Source organism: Cervus elaphus, chromosome 9, assembly GCF_910594005.1.
Source record: "Cervus elaphus chromosome 9, mCerEla1.1, whole genome shotgun sequence".
NCBI lineage: Eukaryota > Metazoa > Chordata > Mammalia > Artiodactyla > Cervidae > Cervus > Cervus elaphus.
The window spans coordinates 81,382,396-81,401,640 of NC_057823.1; the positions used below are offsets into that span (position 1 = coordinate 81,382,396).

Here is a 19,245-nt window from a genome sequence, read left to right on the forward strand (position 1 = left end):
TGAATAGACTGATTTTTCTACTGTTTGAGAGCAGTTTGATTTGAACACAACTGTTGCTTAGCAATTGGAAGGAACTTAATGGCTCTACCGTCTTCTGCAAACTGAGAGGAGCCTCCCTGTGTAGCTATTGTCTGTCTGGAATGCCGAATGTAAAATTGTAATCATCATTTTAAGATGAAATTGAAGCTGGCCTGTGTGACACATTACACTTACCTTAGCATCTCAGCTGCCCAGGGGGTTGGAATTTAAGGCCCTTTTGCAGAAAAGATGGTCTCTTGGAACTATGGGGCATTTAGAAGTCTAAGACAAAGCTCTAAAGAAGCTAGTGAATTCCTTAGTGGTAGGTAGTTTGTATTCTCTAAACACTGACTTTGTGGTTCTGGGAATGAAAACTTGGCTCTCGAAGTGTTGTGACTAGAAACTGGGCCAGTGACATTAGGGGAGGGGCTAGAGCGGCATAGGGATTCCAGAGAAATTTGGGAGAGTAGGAGGGGGTGGGAAGTTTAGCTGCCACTGACCTTACTACCCAGCTCTGTTGGAAAGACTCCTAGAAATACCTGCTTTGGATTTTTAAGGTCTAAGTCCAATCGTTCATCAGAGAGGTTGGTATGGAAATTCAGAAGTCTCTGCTGGGATTAAAAGCATTGTTCTTTTTCACTCTTTGGATTAAAAGATGAACATGTTTATTTGATTTTGTTTAATCTGCAATTAGTTATATCAGTCTTTCCATGTGCACACTATGCCACGCCAGGTATTGTGGAAAGATAAAAATGAAATAACAGGCGTTGCCTCTACTCTCTAAGAACGGATCAATCCAGTGATGAGATTAGATGAAGAGGCGTAAAGTAAACTTCAAATGATCAAGGTGTAAACTCCAGGATACTGATAATAATCAGTGTAATTATTGGCCACGTTGTTAAATTACGGACTTGAAAACCAAGAGAAAATATCACATTAGCAAAATAACAAGCCTTCAGTGCATAACCCTGAAAGAAAAGGTTACTATGGTTTCAAAGCATTTCATACACTCTTCCAGTTAGTTTTTTGAAGATAGTGGAGCTTTTTGGAGCTTTTTATTTGTTTATTTTTAACTTTGAGACATTTTCCTCTGGATCTTCATGTTATTTCTGTGGAGGCACACTTTCTCATGTGTGTTATAGTCTTAGGAGTTTAGTTGTTAAAAACATTAAGTGGAGGCACTGTCTGTCACACTGGAGTAAATTAATATTACCAGGATTTCCACACGTGCATCAGAATGAGAAGTGATGAAAGTCTTATACAAAGTATATTTCAGTGTCTTCAAAAACCAGGAGCCGTAAACCTGCAGAAAACCTGAAACAGACTGGTTGAAGTAGAATTAAATAGTAGTATCCAGATATGTTTTTGTGTGCATGTCTGGTTTTTTTTTTTAATAAATGTAACAAATAGTCATGGGTCGGGGGACAAACAGCTTCTTTTTCAGATGTTATTGAATCCCCAGCTGTGAAGACTCTGAGTGTTATTATTGTTGTTGTTTAGTTGCTAAGTCATGTCAGACTGTTTGCGATCCTGTGACTGTAGTCAGCCAGACTCCTCTGTCCATTAGGTTTGATGTTTAATCGTGTCTCATTTGAATGGCGGCAATGCACATGTTACCCGCCTATAATCCTCCTCTTTACAGACTTTTCTTTGGGATTGCTTCTAATTTTCAAGATCATCCTGTACATAATTCAGAATTAATTTGAAATAGTAGAGCATCTTAGTCAGGATAAAGCTCCATCTGGCAAATAATGTTACACTACCAGCGTTAGTTCTCTTGATCCGTGTGGATTATGTGGAAAATAAGCCAGACCCCTTTAGAGGCAGGCAAGAAAGCTAACAGTCTTACATAGGCTAGAGTTTCTTGCCTCCATCCTACTTACCTTGCTCACTACATTGTTACAGATTCATAAGTGATGTTCTCATTCCTTTTTTTCTATCCTAGAAGTTTGGGTTTGTGAAGACCTAATCCTGCACCTCACATTTGTATACTGCCTTACAATCTAAAAGCCCTTTTATAAGTAACAGCATGGGTGTCCATCACAACAAGGTTGGAAAGTGATTATCTTCCTTTTCTAATGTGTGAAGAACCAGGCTTAGCGAGGTGAAGCAACTTACAGGCAGTTACAAATTGCAGAATGTGCCCTGAGTCCAAGTCTCTGGACTCCTGGTCCAGTGCTCATTCCATTAAACCAGGTTACTTTTGTAAAGTGGCATTTTGAGCCACACCTCTGAAATGTCAAGGGACGGTTGAACCATTAGTTCTGCTTGGTCGCTTAGTCACATCTGACTCTTTGTGACCCGATGGACTGTAACCCACCAGGCTCCTCTTTCCATGGGGATTCTCTAGGCAAGAATACTGGAGTGGTTGCCATGCTCTCCTCCAGGGGATCTTCCCAATCCAGGGATCAAACCCATGTCTTGTCCTGCATTGCAGGTGGATTCTTTACCGACTGAACCACTAGGGAAGCCCATTAGTTGGTATCCACTTAATTAATTGGTCTTTAACAAGTTTATTTTTTTAAATATTTGGTTGCATGGGGTCTTAGTTGTGATGCATGGGCTTAGCTGCTCCACAGTATGTGGAATCTTAGTTTCCTGATCAGGGACCGTGACCACGTCCCCTGCATTGCAAGGCAGATTCTTAACCACCAGACCATCAGGGAAGTCCCCAAATAATTGTAATTATTGTGTGTGCATATGTGCTCAGTTGCTCCAGTTGTGTCCGACTCTTTGCAGCTCTATGGACTGTAGCCCACCATGCTCCTCGGGCCGTGGGATTCTCCAGGCAAGAATACTGGAGTGGGTTGCCGTGCCCTGCTCCAGGGGATCTTCTCCGCCCAGGGATTGAACCCAGGTCTCCTGCATTGGCGGGGGGGAGGGGGGGTTCTTTACCACTAGCACCACCTGGGAAGCCCTTTTAATTATTAACCATCTTCAAATATGAGTCTCAGCTTCCTTCCATCTCAGATTCAGTCACTTCCTATACATAAGGAAGTTTCAAGGATTGCCTTTTCTTTTTAGGGGTTGCCTTTTATTCCTCGTTTAATAGTTTGTGTCTAATTTCCCAGCAGGGCTTGGGGTCTGCCACCAATATGTTCCTGAGCAGGGTTCTTGTATATTCATTGACACACAGAAAGTCAGTTTTTAGGGCTTTGAATGTATTTCTTTGCTCTCCTAAACATTTCTTCAGATAAATATCATGCCAAGTACAAGAAAACCCGAACTCACAACCAGATTTTATTTATTTACTTTATCATTTAAAAATCCACTCACCACCCATTTCCTTGAAATATTCTGCCATTCAACGACCTTTGATGGTGACTCAGAAGCCTTTATTTTCAAAGATGGGCTGCCCTGTCATTTTCAGATTTTTTAATAGCTTCATGGAGATACATTTTCTATACTGTAAACTCACCTATTTAAGGCATACCATTTAATGGCTTTTAGTATTGCCCTGGCATCTTTAATGGAATTCCAATCTGGGTTTTGAAAGCACTCAGGCTGTGTACTGTGGAAAACAGTTCAGTTGGGATCAATGAAGGACTCAGGGAGCCTGGTCTCACTTGGAACTGTCGGGTGGGTGGAGGATGCAGTGAAGAGGCCCTCGAGGCCCTCTTGGTGGGAGTTCACACTTAGATCTGAGGATTCGCACTTCTGTCCTGAGAACAACACTTGCTGGAGAAGCCGTTTCTGAGTGCTGGTGTCTGGTGATCTGGCCGTGGGAAAAGAAGTTATTCAGTGAACAGGGGCCATGAGGGCCTTAGTGCGAATGTAGTGTCATTGAGAGCAGTGTGAATGACTCTCCAAGGAGTCAGCATTGAAAGTGGTTAAGAGAGTGGATTTATGCGTCAGATAAGCCTCTTGTATCTGAGTTCTGCCACTTGCCTAAGCTGTGTGATCGCGGGCAGAATCTCTTAAGTCTGAGTTTTCTCATCTTTGAGAAAAGTGAAAGTAATGATTGTACCTCCCTCATAGAGTTGTCACAAGGGTTAGATGATTCCCATGCAGTTCTTAGCATCTGGAACCAGCTAAGCACTCACTGAATATTTCCTGCTGTTATTATTGGCAGTTTCTTTTACATAATTTATAAGCTTCTTGAGAACAGGCACTGTTGTGTTTACCATTAGATCTCCAGCCCCTGTCATCATGACAAGCAGAATTGCCTTGAAATGAATGCATTCTCCTGTTGCCCATTCATTCTGTCTCTTCCTGCTTGACTTACATGTGTGCATGTATGAGCATACATACACACACATGAACACATACATGTATACCATGCCCCCTACTGACTACTTTTACATTGGCAAGAATTAGTAAAATAACTGCAAAAGAGTATTAATTGTGTGTCCTTCTATAGTCATCTGATAAAAGGAGTGTAGTTTCTGGGCACAATCAAAAGGCTTGGAGATAAGTTTGTAAAGTAAATCTATGCTGTCTAATGTTATTCACTCAACTGACTCTTGTGTATTATGACAGAAAACTGGAGAGAGAAGAGGTGAGCAACTCACCAGCATGTTTTTATAGTAGTAATAGTAGAAGGTGCTTAGGATTTTCACTGGATGGTTCCAGAAGGGGGAGGAGTCTGAGAAATATTAGTGTAGACATTTTTGATACATAGTACCCAGTGAAAAAGAGAGAAGCCATGCAAATGGTTAAGTTGCAAGTCCAAGGCCTGAAAAATGGAGTTAACAATATAATGATCTCAGTTCACAATTAGCTAAGTGTTAGGTGTCAGCAAGAAATCTAAGTGGGGAGAACCAAAGAGAAGGGAATAACACACTTCCCAGATGAGTTTGTCTGGCCCCTCGCAATCCTAGAGAGGTGTCCCGAGCTTATTTATTTATGCCTCCTGTCTTTTAGGAAAGGACTTGAGCAGGTGTCCCCACCCCATGGGTTGTGGACCAGTTAGTAACGGGGCCACACAGCTGGAGGTGAGCAGCGGGTGAGCGAGTGAAGCTTTATCTGCCACCCCGCATCGCTCCGCATTGCTCACGTTGCTGCCTGAACCACACATCCCACTCCCTCATCCATGGAAAAATTGTCTTCCACGAAACCGGTCCCCTAGTGCCAAAAAGGTTGGGGACCACTGGGCTTGAGGCTAACCCCTGGCTGCATAGTGAGTCTGAAGACGTTGTCCGGGCTCCATTCTGGATAGAGTCCAAGGGAAACTGAGTTTTGGTCCATAGGGAACTGGTATCTTAATAATGGAAATTACATTTGCAACCTTCTATCCTGAAAATGTCACACATCCCAGCAAACAATTCTTGAGCAGTGTTGCCATTGTTAAAGGCGAGGTCATCTGACATGGTGTTTGCTTCTGTGCACTGTCTGTACTTTTCAGGGTCTCAAGGGGCCGGTGCACAGATCGCCTGTTGTGTTCGCCTCAAACTCCGGGTTATGTCACTTACTAGCCCCTTGGGGCATCAGTTTCCTCACCATTAAAAAAGAATAATTGTGTCTAATTTACTGGAACTTTGATAATTAACTTATTTTTTTCCCAACACAGTGATAATCAGAAAGAAAGGGGCTCCGTGAAGTCAAGTTTGAGGTATGGGTTGCAGGATGGCAAATGAATGAAGCCGCATTGCCTGGTGCTTCAAGCTTATTGGCACCTTCCTTCTGCTTGGTTGTCCTGTGCCAGAAAGAGATGATTCTGTCAGATAGAGAGAATTCTGAGAGCAGAAAGACAGGAAGTCTGGGATCAAGAGGAATATCTCCAATATAAACTGAATGGCTTTACTTCACCTACTGTGGTCAGTTCTGGTATTTTCTTAGGGAAGGGCTCCTTGAGACTTCCCCTGACACTGCCCCAGCCATGCCAATCACAGGTCCAGCTGCTGAAACTGACATTCCCATGGGTGATTTTCACAGGTACTGCTGGGATCATATCCAGGGTTGGGCTTGGCCATGCTGGCACTGTGATCATGTACATACTCCAGAATAGTTCCCACTGTGGTTCAGTTCAGTGTATGATAGCTTTCAGTCCTGTTACTTTTCATGCATAATGACTGTAACACTAGATTCATTTATGTTGAAATATTGGGAACACTGGATTCTTTTGTAGTTAGGAGGATCTTGAGAAGCAGTACTAAATCTATGAAATGAAGAGGTATTTTGTTCAAATTCAAATAAAGATTATAGGTACTAAACTCAGCCTTTGGACAATTATTGCTAACAATTTGAAAGTGAAAAGTGAAAGTGAAGTCACTTAGTCGTGTCTGACTCTTCGTGACCTCATGGACTGTAGCCTCCTAGGCTCCTCCGTCCGTGGGATTTTCCAGGCAAGAATGCTAGAGTGGGTTGCCATTTCCTTCTCCAGGGGATCTTCCCGACCCAGGAATCAAACCCATGTCTCCCACATTGGAGGCAGACCCTATACCATCTGAGCCACCAGGAAAGTCACCAGTAATTTGAGGCTGTCACTTAAATTCTCAGTTCTCTTTTTGGCAATGTATGAAATGGCTTATTATACCTAAAAAAGAGGAAAGGATATCCATATTAAGTTATTCTTTTTCTGTTCAACTATAGGTAGGTAGGCTGTTTGGTGGTATATGATTCCCTTCCCACCTCAGAGTTGTCAGATTCAGAAATAGGGTGGCTTTATCTACTACAGATGAAAAAAATTGAATTATTAATTTAAAATATTCCTCAAAAGAAAATCCCAGACCTAGATAGATGGGTTCTGAGGTGACTTCTACCAAACATTTAAAGAATAAATAATGTCAGTGCATCACAGAATCTTCTAAGAAATAGAGGAGAAAACACTTTTCACCTCATTTTATGAAGCCAGTATTACCATGATACCAAAACCAGACAAAGACATAAGAAGAAAAGAAAACTATAGAGAAATAGCCTTTATGAACATAAAATGCAAAAATTCTCTGTAAAATATTAGCAAACCAAATCCAACAGCTTATGAGAAGTATCAAACATCACGCACAAATACATTTTACCTCAGAAATTGGCTTATCAGAAAATCAATTATATAATACATCATATAAATATAATAAAGGGTAAAAATCATTTGATTATCTTTACACAAACAGAGAAAACATTTCGTATGATCCAACCAAGAAAGGCAATTCCTTAGTCTGATAAAAGTCATCTATGGAAAATGTACAGCTCACATCTTACTTAATGGTGAAAGACTGAATGCTTTCCTGCTAATATCAAGAACAATTTGAAGGATATCTGGCCACTTCTGTTCAGCTCTGCACTGGAGTATTTTTCCTGAGGGGCAGGGCGGGGGGAAGATAATATAAAGGCATCCTCATTAGAAGAAAGGAAGGAGGTAAAACTGTCATTATTCACAGATGACATGATCTTATATGTAGAAAACTATAAGGAATTCTCAGAGAAAATCTACCAGAACTGATAAACAAGTTAAGCAGGCTTGCAGAATATAAGATAAATACGTAAAAGACAATTGTATGTTATATACTAACAATGAACTTAATGAAATTAAGAAAACAATTCTATTCACAAAACATCAAAAGGAAATAAATACTTAGGAATAAATTGAATAAAGGAAGTGAAAGACTTGTGTACTATGATGTCCAGAACAATACTGAGAGAAATTGATGGAGAGAGGTTCGAAGCTCACTGACTAGAAGATTGTTTTCCCAAAACTGATCTAAAATATATTAAGCACAATTCATATCAAAACCAACAGGTTTGTTTCCAGAAGTTGACAAGCTGATCCTAAATTCCTAGCTTTAAATGAATATTTATTTTTGCTTTCATTTTTATTTTGTTTTTATAGGGTGCTAAAATTTATATGGAAATGCAAAGGTCTCAGAATAGCAAAGACAATTTTGAAAAATAAGAACTCAATTGGAAAGATTCTATTTCCTAATTTCAACACTTAATAGAAAACTACAGTTTGCAAGAAACTAGGGTGATGGCGTAAGAATAGTCATATACTTCAATGAAATGGAAATAGGAGTCTAGAATTAAGTCCTCAAATTTATGATCCAATGATTTTTTTTTAAATAAAAGTACCAAAGCAATTCAATGGGAGAAAGGATAATCTTTTTCACCAAATGATGTTGGAGCAATGGCTGGCTACAAGCAAAAAGATTAACTTAATCCTAACTGTAAGGGCTAAAATTATGAACTTTAGTAAGAAGTATAGGAAAAAGTCTTAGTGCTTTGGGTTGGGCAAAGAGTTTTCAGATACAGCATCAAATACAAGATTGATAAGTGAAAAAATTAATAAATTAGGCTTCATAAAAATTGAAAGCTTTGTACTTCAGAGGACACCATCAAGAAAGCAAAAAAGACAACTTGTAGAGAAATGGGAAGAAATATTTGCAAATCATATATTTGATAAAGGACCTCTACCCAGAATATATAAAGAACTCAAGAAGAAGAAGACAAACTGCTTAAGTACAAGTGGGTAGAAGATTTGAATAGATAGCTCACCAAAGAAAATAAAGGAATGGCTAAAAAGCACATGAAAAGATGCTCATTAGTCATTAGGGAAAATACAAATTAAAATCTCAATCAGATACTACTTAATACTCATCAGAATAGCTGTAATAAAATTGACCCAAGAAAAAAAAAAGTTTGAGCGGCAGTGAGAATGTGGAGAAATATTGCTGATGGGAAAGTAAAATAGACCAGCTACTTTGGAAAACAGTTTGCCAGTCTCTTAAAATGTTTAATGTTTTAATTTTATCTTATGATTCAACAATTTGGGTTGGAGATCCTGGAGGAGAAAATGACAACTCACTTCAGTGTTCTTGCTTAGATAATCCCATGGACAGAGGAGTCTGGAGGGATACAGTCCATAGTGTTGCAGAGAGTCAGACACAACTGAGTGACTGAGTGTTTATGCATGCATGCACTAGGCATCTACACAAGAGAAATAAAGCCATATATTCACACAAAGACTTGTACAGGAATGTTTATAGCAGCATTATTCATAATAGCCCCAAATTAGAAACAGACCAAATGTCCATCAACAAGTGAATGGATAAATAAATGTGACATATTCATACAGTAGAATATTATTCCACAAGAAAAAAGAATGATTGATACATGTGTGTTAAGTCACTTCAGTTGTGTCTGACTCTTTGCAACCTTCTGGACTGTAGCACACAAGTCTCCTCTGTCCATGGGATTCTCCAGGCAAGAATCCTGGAGTGGGTTGCCATGCCCTCCTCCAGGGAATCTTCCCAATCCAGGGATCAAACCTGTATCTCTTACTTCGGCAGACAGGTTCTTTACTGCTGGTGCTACCTGGAAAGCCTGTTACAACATGGATCAGTTCAGTTCAGTAGCTCAGGCAGTCAGTTCAGTCACTCAGGTGTGTCCAACTCTTTGCAACCCCATGGACCGCAGCACTCCAGGCCTCCCTGTCCATCACTAACTCCCGGAGTTTATCCAAACTCATGTCCATTGAGTCGGTGATGCCATCCAACTATCTCATCCTCTGTTGTCTCCTTCTCCTCCTGCATTCAATCTTTCCCAGCGTCAGGGTCTTTTCAAATAAGTCAGCTCTTCGCATCAGGTGGCCAAAGTATTGGAATTTCAGCTTCAGCATCAGTCCTTCCAATGAATATTCAGGACTGATCTCCTTTAGGATGGACTGGTTGGATCTCCTTGCAGTCCAAGGGACTCTCAAGAGCCTTCTCCAACACCATAGTTCAAAAGCATGAATTCTTTGGTGCTCAGCTTTCTTTATAGTCCAACTCTCACATTCATACATGACTACTGGAAATACCATAGCCTTGACTAGATGAACCTTTGTTGGCAAAGTAATGTCTCTGCTTTTTAATATGCTTTCTAGGTTGGTTATAGCTTTCCTTCCAAGGAGCAAGCATCTTTTAATTTCATGGCTGCAGTTACCATCTGCAGTGATTTTCAAGCCTAAAAAAGTAAAGTCTGCCACTGTTCCAGTGTTTCCCCATCTGTTTGCCATGAGGTGGTGGGACTGGATGCCATGACCTTAGTTTTGTGAATGTTGAGTTTTAAGCCAACTTTTTCACTCTCCTCTTTCACTTTCATCAAGAGGCTCTTTAGTTCTTCTTTACTTTCTGTCATAAGGGTGGTGTCATCTGCATATCTGAGGTTATTGATATTTCTCCCAGCAATCTTGATTCCAGTTTGTGCTTCATCCAGTCCAGCTTTTCTCATGATGTACTCTGCATAGAAATTAAATAAGCAGGGTGACAGTATACAGCCTTGACGTACTCCTTTTCCTATTTGGAACCAGTCAGTTGTTCCATGTACAGTTCTAACTGTTGCTTCTTGACCTGCATACAGATTTCTCAGGAGGCAGGTCAGGTGGTCTGGTATTCCCATCTCTTTACGAATTTTCCACAGTTTGTTTTGATCCGCAGAGTCAAAGGCTTTAGCGTAGTCAATAAAGCAAAAGTAGAGGTTTCTCTGGAACTCTCTTGCTTTTTTGATGATCCAACAGATGTTGGCATTTGATCTCTGGTTCCTCTGCCTTTTATAAATCCAACTTGAACATCTGGAAGTTCACGGTTCACGTACTGTTGAAGCCTGGCTTGGAGAATTTTGAGCATTATTTTGCTAGTTTGTGAGATGAGTGCAATTGTGCGGTAGTTTGAGCATTCTTTGGCATTGCCTTTCTATGGGATTGGAATGAAAACTGACTTTTTCCAGTTCTGAGGCCACTGCTGAGTTTTCCAAATTTGCTGGCATATTGAGTGCAGCACTTTCACAGCATCATCTTTTAGGATTTGAAATAGCTCAACTGGAATTCTATCACCTCTGGTATCTTTGTTCATAGTGATGCTTCCTAGGGCCCACTTGACTTCACATTCCTGGATGTCTGATGGTGACCGATCAGACCATTGTGATTATCTGGGTCATGAAGATCTTTTTTGTATAGTTCTTCTATGTATTCTTGCCACCTCTTCTGCTTCTGTTAGGTCCAGACTGTTTCTGTGCTTTATTGTGCCCATCTTTGCATGAAAAGCTCCCTTGGTATCTCTGATTTTCTTGAAGAGATCTCTAGTCTTTCCCATTCTATTGTTTTCCTCTATTTCTTTGCATTGATCACTGAGGAAGGCTTTCTTATCTCTCCTTGCTATCCTTTGGAACTCTGCATTCAAATGGCTATATTTTCCCTTTTCTCCTTTTCCCTTTCTTCTCCTCATAGCTGTTTGTAAGGCCTCCTCAGACAACCATTTTGCCTTTTTGCATTTCTTTTTCTTGGGGATATTCTTGATCACTGCCTCCTGTACAGTGTCACGAACCTCCATCCATAGTTCTTCAAGCACTCTGTCTATCAGATCTAATCCCTTGAATCTGTTTGTCACTTCCACTGTATAATCAGGGATTTGATTTAGGTCATGTCTGAATGGTCTAGTGGCTTTCCATACTTTCTTCAATTTAAATCTGAATTTGGCAATAAGGAGTTCATGATCTGAGCCACAGTCAGCTCCTGGTCTTGTTTTTGCTGATGGTATAGAGCTTCTCCATTTTTGGCTACAAAGAATATAATCAATCTGATTTTGGTATTGACCATCTGGTGATGTCCATGTGTAGAGTCTTCTCTTGTGTTGTTGGATGAGGGTGTTTGCTATGACCAGTGCCTTCTCTGGGAAAAACTCTGTTAGCCTTTGCCCTGGTTCATTCTGTATTCCAAGGCCAAATTTGCCTGTTATTCCAGATATTTCTTCACTTCCCACTTTTGCATTCCCGTCCCCTGTAATGAAAAGGACATCTTTTTTGGGTGTTAGTTCTAGAAGGTCTTGTATGTCTTCATAGAACCATTCAACTTCAGCTCCTTCAGCATTACTGGTCGGGGCATAGACTTGGATTACTCTGATATTGAATATCAAAATTCAGTATCACAGCATGGATAGACCTCAAAAATGTCATGTTAAGTCAGGGTCAGCAGTGTTTCTTTAAAGGTCAGATAGTGAATATTTTAGGCTTGTGGATCGTATAGTCTCTGTGGCATTGTCCCACCTCTGCTTTTGTAGTACTAAGCAGCAACAGACAATATGTAAATGATTAAATATGACTGTGTCCTAATAAAGGTTTATTTACGAAAACAGACAGCAGGTACTTTGCTGACTTCTATGCTAAGTGAAAGAAGCCAGATGCAAATAACTACACACAGTATGATTCCATTTATGTGAATATTCAAAAAGTAAATCTGTGGTGAAAGAAAGCAGATTCATGCTTGCCTGGCCTGGGTGCGGGAACAGGGAATGACTACAGATCAGCACCAGGGATATTTTGGGGGCCATGGAAATATTCTGTAATTGGCTTGTGATCATGGTTGCACAACCTTATAAATTTACTACCTAGTAGCGAATTATACACTTAAAGGGAATAAATTTCATGGCCTGTAAATTATCTCAGTAAACCTGTTAAAAATTATATGTGCTTTCATTTGTTCTTTTCTTTACTGGCTTAACAATTTTATCCTCATTTTATCTCCAGTGAAAAAATTATTTTACTAGTGACTCTACTATTCCAGCTAAAAGCAGAGCAGAGTTTTATGAGCACCTTGTAACTCTGAACTCTTCCCTCTAGAGCAAAAGTTGATACTGGTTAGGTGAGGTCTTTTTGAACTCTCTCCCAGGGATCTTACTATAAGGAAAACCCTATTGAGAATTCTGAAGGAAGCTTTATAGCACCATCAGTACTGGAATATCTGAAACCAAATGTCAGGGACTGTGATTTCAGAGGTAGGTAAGAAAGGAGTTTTTTTTTTTTTTTTTTTTCTGCACAAAGGTTTCTTTTTATTCATAACATTATTATTTAAGTCAATAAATTTTTAAGGATTTTCACACGTCCTGATTCTTTCCACTGCCAGTCACCATAGTTCCTCCAAAGTTGTCACCTTCAAGGCAGCCCTACAAAAAGTTCTGCTCAATCCACAGCTGTGATGCTTGCCACAGCTGTTTTAGTTGGGCCTCTCTGATCTTCAGTGGAGTGCACTTCAAAGTTTGCCACCTGTAATCTTTAAGATCCAATTTCCTCAAGCAGTTCACTATAGGTTCCTGTTTAGGGTCAGGAGATGGGATGTCTAGTTCTCTAAAAGCTTATCAAGTTCAAATGATATTAATTCCTATGTTATCACACCCTAGAACTTGACAGAGATCATTGGGATATGCCAATACCTTTGGAAAATCCAGACACTGTATTCCGAAGATAAAAGCCTAAAAAGAGGAGCCCATCTTCGTTTGTTTTATGTCAACATTAAAACTGAGTACTAGGATCAATACAGCTGGTAATTTAAAAGCTTATTTAACTTTATAGCCCTGGAAGCAATCTTTATGCTCATCAATACACACCCATTTTATGGATCATGTTCCTTCTTATCTGTATCAAAACTCATACTGAACAATGAGTTGTGGGTTGCAAAAGAGGACTTACTTTTGCACTTGTCTGTTAAGTCTTTGTCCACAAATTAAACAAAAACAAACACAAGTGCTAAGAAAGGAGCTTTTAATTGTGTGTATTTGTTTCCTGCTTTTTTTTTTTAAAGTTCTAATAATATCTGAGACTAGGGTTGGTTAATTCATTTGAAGTTTAAAGAATCACCCATGCCTTTTGAAGATTTTTATATGCTAAAAAGAGAGGGTATTTGTGTGTGCCAGTTGTCTGCTCTGATCATTGCATTCCCATCATAAGATCTGAAGCTCAGATGGGTCAAGGACTCAATTTAAATTCATCTTGGGATCGTTGCATAATTGCCCACAGCATCTTACCAAGAGAGTAAGTTAGTAAAATGTAGAACCACTGGCATTCCTGATACACAGACAGACTTTCATGAAACTGAAAATTATCTTGCTGGTGACAGAATTAGTCGTACTGAGAGAAAGAGGGCCATGTGATGGCCGGTGCCGTGATCTGGTGATTTACTTTCATTTCCCTCATCAGACAGCATTTCCAAAGTGTAATCTTGAAAGAGAACAGCCTACTCTCTGGGCCGATGGTGGGGAATAAGCTCTAATGAGTGACCACACTGTATGACTGAGATGCTATTAAATCCTCACCCTTGGAATTGAGTATAAGAGCTGGCTCTTAGTGTCTCCAGGAGCCAGAGGTGAAACATATGCCCGTGAGAGGATGTGTTATTTACCAGTCATAGATTTTTCTAACTTGCTGAGCTTCATTATAGAGCTGGAGAGGACCTCTTGGACAAAATATTTATATATATTGTTTTGTCCTACTGTACTCTCCTTCCATCTTGTTTACAAAGATTTCTGTGTATGAATTGTGTGCAAAAGATTAGATGCTTTATTTAAATCCTTATAATGAAGATTACTAATTACTATGTGCATTCTTGGCACCAATGAGCTCATTGCCTATGTTTTAGTCAGATATGCAATATCATCTATTTAAATTCATTTCTTTTGTCAGTCAGCCTTTTTCTCTGAATCTGTAGAACGATCCTTTGCAATGGTTTGGTTTTCATTTAAAGGAACTGTCAGGTTCTGCCATCAAACATAGACAGAGACAGGTTTTTAAAAACTCTTGCAGGCTGTCTTCTAAAGATTGGCTCAAAGAGTGTGATTCACCCAGAATTGTCCCCAGGGGGAGAGAGAAGCATCTGTATGAAGTCTCCTTACTTCTGCTGGGACCTCTCTCCCTCCTTCCTTCTTTCCTTCCTTCACATGTGGAAAGCAGTTTTGATCGGTGAATATTTACCTAGAAATTATGGCAGTCTGTTAAAAGACAAGCTTCAGCATAATGAAGCTTGTTACCTCTGAATGTAAAAAATGCTTTTTAATTGAATATTAAAAAATAAATAAATTTAAGAGGAAAAAAACAGGAAAAAATACCAGAATGGGTTGCTATGCTCTCATCTGGAGCTCTTCCTGACTGAGGGATTGAACTCACATTTCCTGCTCTGCAGGCAGATTCTTTACCACCGAACCATCAGGGAAACCACAAATAGTAAGTGAGCATCATAGGCTAATTCCCAGACCTTTGGCATTGGATGCTTGCTGTCTGTTATCTGTGAAAGTTTGGTTGTAGAGAACAAATGAGCTGTTTTCCTTGGGAAGAGATTTATTATAGGCAATTGGGTTCAGAGGAAGGAACAGGCTTAAGTCTGGGCTTCAGGAAATCGCTTCTGAGGTACAGTGTAGAATTGACCCCCAAGGGCTGCTGCTTCCGGTGGTGGGCACACAGGAGGTCTCTTCGGAAACTGCTGGCCCCAGAAGACAGTGACTTCGCCACCTCAGTGATCAGAAGACTGCTGCCTACCTCTGCGAAGCATGCGCCTGTGGGCTAGGATGCTGCTGGCCTCCATAGCCATGCCTGCTGGCAGAAATGGCTGCTGCAGCGGATAATGGCCTCTGTCTCCTTCCCACCTGCCAGACCCTGAGAAGATGCTCTAACTTGCATTCAGAACCTGCATGACAGGAGAGCCTGGGAAATACAGTTTTTAGCTTTTGAGCATTCCAGCCCCAGAAGACATGAAGGAACCACCTCTCCATCTTAGACTTTTACACATAGTCACTTATACTTACCAAAAGGTGCTTATTTTTAACCATAGTAATTCAAGTACAGATATGAATACACGTATTGACGGAATATGCAAAAATGAAGTAGTCCATAGGCACATAAGGTGCTCTCACAAATATAAATGCACCTCTCTTGACCACCAGACTCACTAGTTTAAAATGTCTTCAAGCCAAGCAATGTTTGTGCAATATGTGGTCTAGCTACAAAAAAAACATGCAATTAGAGTGTCCTTGTGGGACCCCAGTTATGTGTATATGTCTGCCCATTAAGTCCTCTGCTGAGAATAAACAGCCCTTTTTTTCTGACCCAGGGGAGTACAGACCCAATGTGTGTCCCAGCATGAGATGCTGTGTGATCAGAGAGCTGGACTTGGCTGTGGGTGTCAGACATGTTTGCTCATTGGGGGACTCTGAGTTGGGGAAATTAGAACCTGTGAGTGCTGCCGTCACGTCTGTAGTTGATGTGAATGGCAGCTGATGGCATTGTGCATGCAAAAACTCCGGTGCCTCGTGAGGTTAGTGTGCGGGTTAGATATGTGTGAAGTGTTAGTACAGTGTCTGGCCTGTAATGAACGCTATATAAATAATTGCTACCACCACTACTACTATTATTATTTAATCATTATTATTTTCTAAGAAGGGAGGGTAACTGACATAGGATTATTGGAAAACTTAAATGAGTTTAGTCTCTGGCATAAGTGAGCATTGAGGAAATGTTATCTATAAAATAATATAGTCATAATGTTTTAGCTCTTAGAATGATGCTTTCACTGTAACATATTTCCCTAGACCTTCTCTAATCCAGAGACCTCCTACCTCTGAAGAGTAAGAGTCATTGGCTTAAATTTGAGAGATGAGCACAAGGGCCATCTTTTCTTCTTTAGGATAGGGTAACTTCTCAGCAACTCACACAGCTTTAGTAACCTTTACAGTCTTTCAATAGAACCTTAAGTCCAAGAAGTTAGTTTACTTTTGGGAAAATTATTTTTCTAACCAAAACAACTCTGTACCACACTTATTCACTGTGTGAATTAAGGTCTCTACCCTTAAAATTTGGACAAGTTTAATGAAAAAAAAAATAGGTCCTACCTTCATGAAGTTTAGGAATCAATATGGTTTGTTAATTTGTATTTATATTAATCAAATACTTTGACCTGATTTGGTAGAAAATATTTTTGCATGATTATCTGCTAGACTATTGAATCATTTTTAGACTGTTGAATCATTTTTTGGGAAGTTAAAAAGAACATACTTTCAGAATTTGTGGTTTTAAAAAGATTTTCTCTAGCCTGATGAATAGTGACAGTTACACAGATTTAGGGAATGAAATTCTTGGGGAGCTTCTAATACCTTCTGGCAGTTGCATACCAGTTAGCCATTGACCTGATCAGCAAAGTATGGATTCTGGAGGGAAGAAGTTCCCTGTGAAATTCCTATATATTGAGTTAAAGTCTTCCATAGATGAGGTGAAGGTGTCTGGGTAGGGCAACAAGAAATCCTGAAGCTTTCAAACACATTTTAAGAATCGTTAGAGATCTGTTTGAAAGTTTTCGACACTGAGCATTGAGCAGCCGTCTTCCGCTGAAAGTGTATTATACGAATCGATTTTGTCTGAAACACTCTTCTGAGACAAGAATCCTTAGCCAGGGTGGAGCGGGCCCCAAGGACGAGGCCGGGTTCAACCCCGCCTGCATGTGGAGGACGCTTCCTGGGGTTGAAGGTTTCACAGCTGTGCACAAGCCTCTCTTCTGAGTCCTCAGTTGCTGAACTGAAAGTACTTAATGGCACCTCAAGTCTTGCGGTTACAGACCCTGGGGAGCATGGGATGGGAGGAGAAGTGTGGTAAATTCCGAGGCAGGGAGGTTCAGGAACCTCCAGACTCAGGAAATACCAACGTCTTCGAACAAATGGAACCAGTCTGTGTTGGTATATTTATCCACGGTGATAAAGTGCATTTAAAAATATTGGAATTGTCCATGGAATTCTACAGGCATGAATACTGGAGTGGGTTGCCATTCCCTTCTTCAGGAGATCTTCCTGACCCAGGAATCGAATCACATTATAGGCTAATTCTTTACTGTCTGAGCGAAATTACATTACTGAGTGAAGGGAGATGTAACCCTAATCCAATGCCCCAGGTTTCCAGCATGGAACCTCAAAGTGAGGCCTGCTTTCTTCTTACAAAGTGAAAGTCACTCAGTTGTGTCTGACTCTGTGCGTCCATGGAATTCTCCAGGCCAGAATCCTGGAGAGGGTAGCCGTTCCCTTCTCCAGGGTATTTTCCCAGCCCAGGGATCGAAGCCAGGTCTCCTGCACTGCAGGTGGATTCTTTACCAGCTGAGCTACCAGGGAATAATTTGAGTTAAATCAGCTTAAGAACTGCCTCCTACCTCGCATCCAGTATGGATTACCATTGGAATGTCCATCTTTCATAGGCTTCCTTGGGAATATTTCAAAGGATTGCAGGTGCTGGTTTCCCTGTCTTCACTTGCCTGCTGGTGCTTCTCTAGGTCGAATGTCAAGTTCTAACTGCCTAAGGCCCCACTTTCTGGCTTCTTCAGTGCCTCTGCTGCTATTGTGGGAGCTTTGACCAGTCCACAGAGATGCTCCCGTGAACCCTACTCTCTTTATGGCCACCCCTGGGGTTGCTGCAGATCTCTGTTGATTTGCCCAGACCACATGGTTTACACTTTCCCTAAGCTCCAGGCCTTACTCTGGGTATCAGTTCAGATTTCTCCTTTCTTCTGGTGACTTGGCTCTTAGGAGCCCCACCACCCTTTCCTACAGTCTGACCTGGTTCTGCCTGTGCCACGTGGGGCCACCTGCTGCAGCTCACTGTCACAGAACCTCAAAGAAAAGAGATGGGGTTGTGGTCACAAGGGGGCCTTATGTAAAATCACAGATGCAGTCAGATGTATGGAGTTGGTGTTGCCCAGATTTACCAAAGGTGGATTACTGGAGCAGAGCGGCACTTTATTTCTCCTGCTGAAAGCCCGTGCCTGCTTACAATTCTAGGAATAAGCAAGAAAGGCAGTGTGCACTGTCACGTGTGAAGGAATGGCAGCATTGAGGAGAGGCCTTGGTAAGCCGAGGGGAGGATCTATGGAGATTGAGGCTCTAGAGAAAAGGGGTGGGGAGGGGAGGAGGCAGGTAACTGATGCTGCCAAAGAAGACAGGGTGTCAGACACATGGTGGGAGACCTTGAGGAAGGGACCTTAGGAGCATCTAGATAAGCTGTCAGTCAGTTCAGTTCAGTCACCAGTAGTGTCTGACTCTTTGCAACCCCATGGACTGCAGCACGCCAGACTTCCCTGTCCATCACTCCCAGAGCCTGCTCAAACTCATGTCCTTCAAGTCGGTGATGCCATCCAACCATCTCATCCTCTGTCGTCCCCTTCTCCTCCTGCCTTCAATCTTTCCCAGCATCAGGGTCTTTTCAAATGAGTCAGCTCTTCGCATCAGGTGGTCAAAGTATTGGAGTTTCAGCTTTAGCATCAGTCCTTCCAATGAATATTCAGGAATGATTTCCTTTAGGATGGACTGGTTGGATCTCCTTGCAGCCTAAGGGACTCTCAAGAGTCTTCTCCAACACCACAGTTCAAAATCATCAATTCTTAAGTGCTTAACTTTCTTTACAGTCCAACTCTCACATCCATACATGACTACTGGAAAAACCATAGCTTTGACTAGATGGATCTTTGTTGGCAAAGTAATGCTCTGTGTGATACCAAAGAGGAAACTGAGACCCTGAGAGGCA

The 19,245-nt window shown here is 40.9% G+C and overlaps 1 protein-coding gene and 1 non-coding gene across 5 annotated transcripts in view; one reads left to right on the forward strand and one right to left on the reverse strand.

Annotated features, from left to right (window-relative positions):
* Nucleotides 1–19,245, forward strand: part of RASGRF2 (Ras protein specific guanine nucleotide releasing factor 2) — a 247,203-nt gene that overhangs the window by 159,145 nt on the left and 68,813 nt on the right. The window lies entirely within an intron of this gene.
* Nucleotides 13,321–13,448, reverse strand: LOC122701171. The gene has a single exon (XR_006343008.1). It is a non-coding gene; the product is annotated as a small nucleolar RNA SNORA40 (small nucleolar RNA).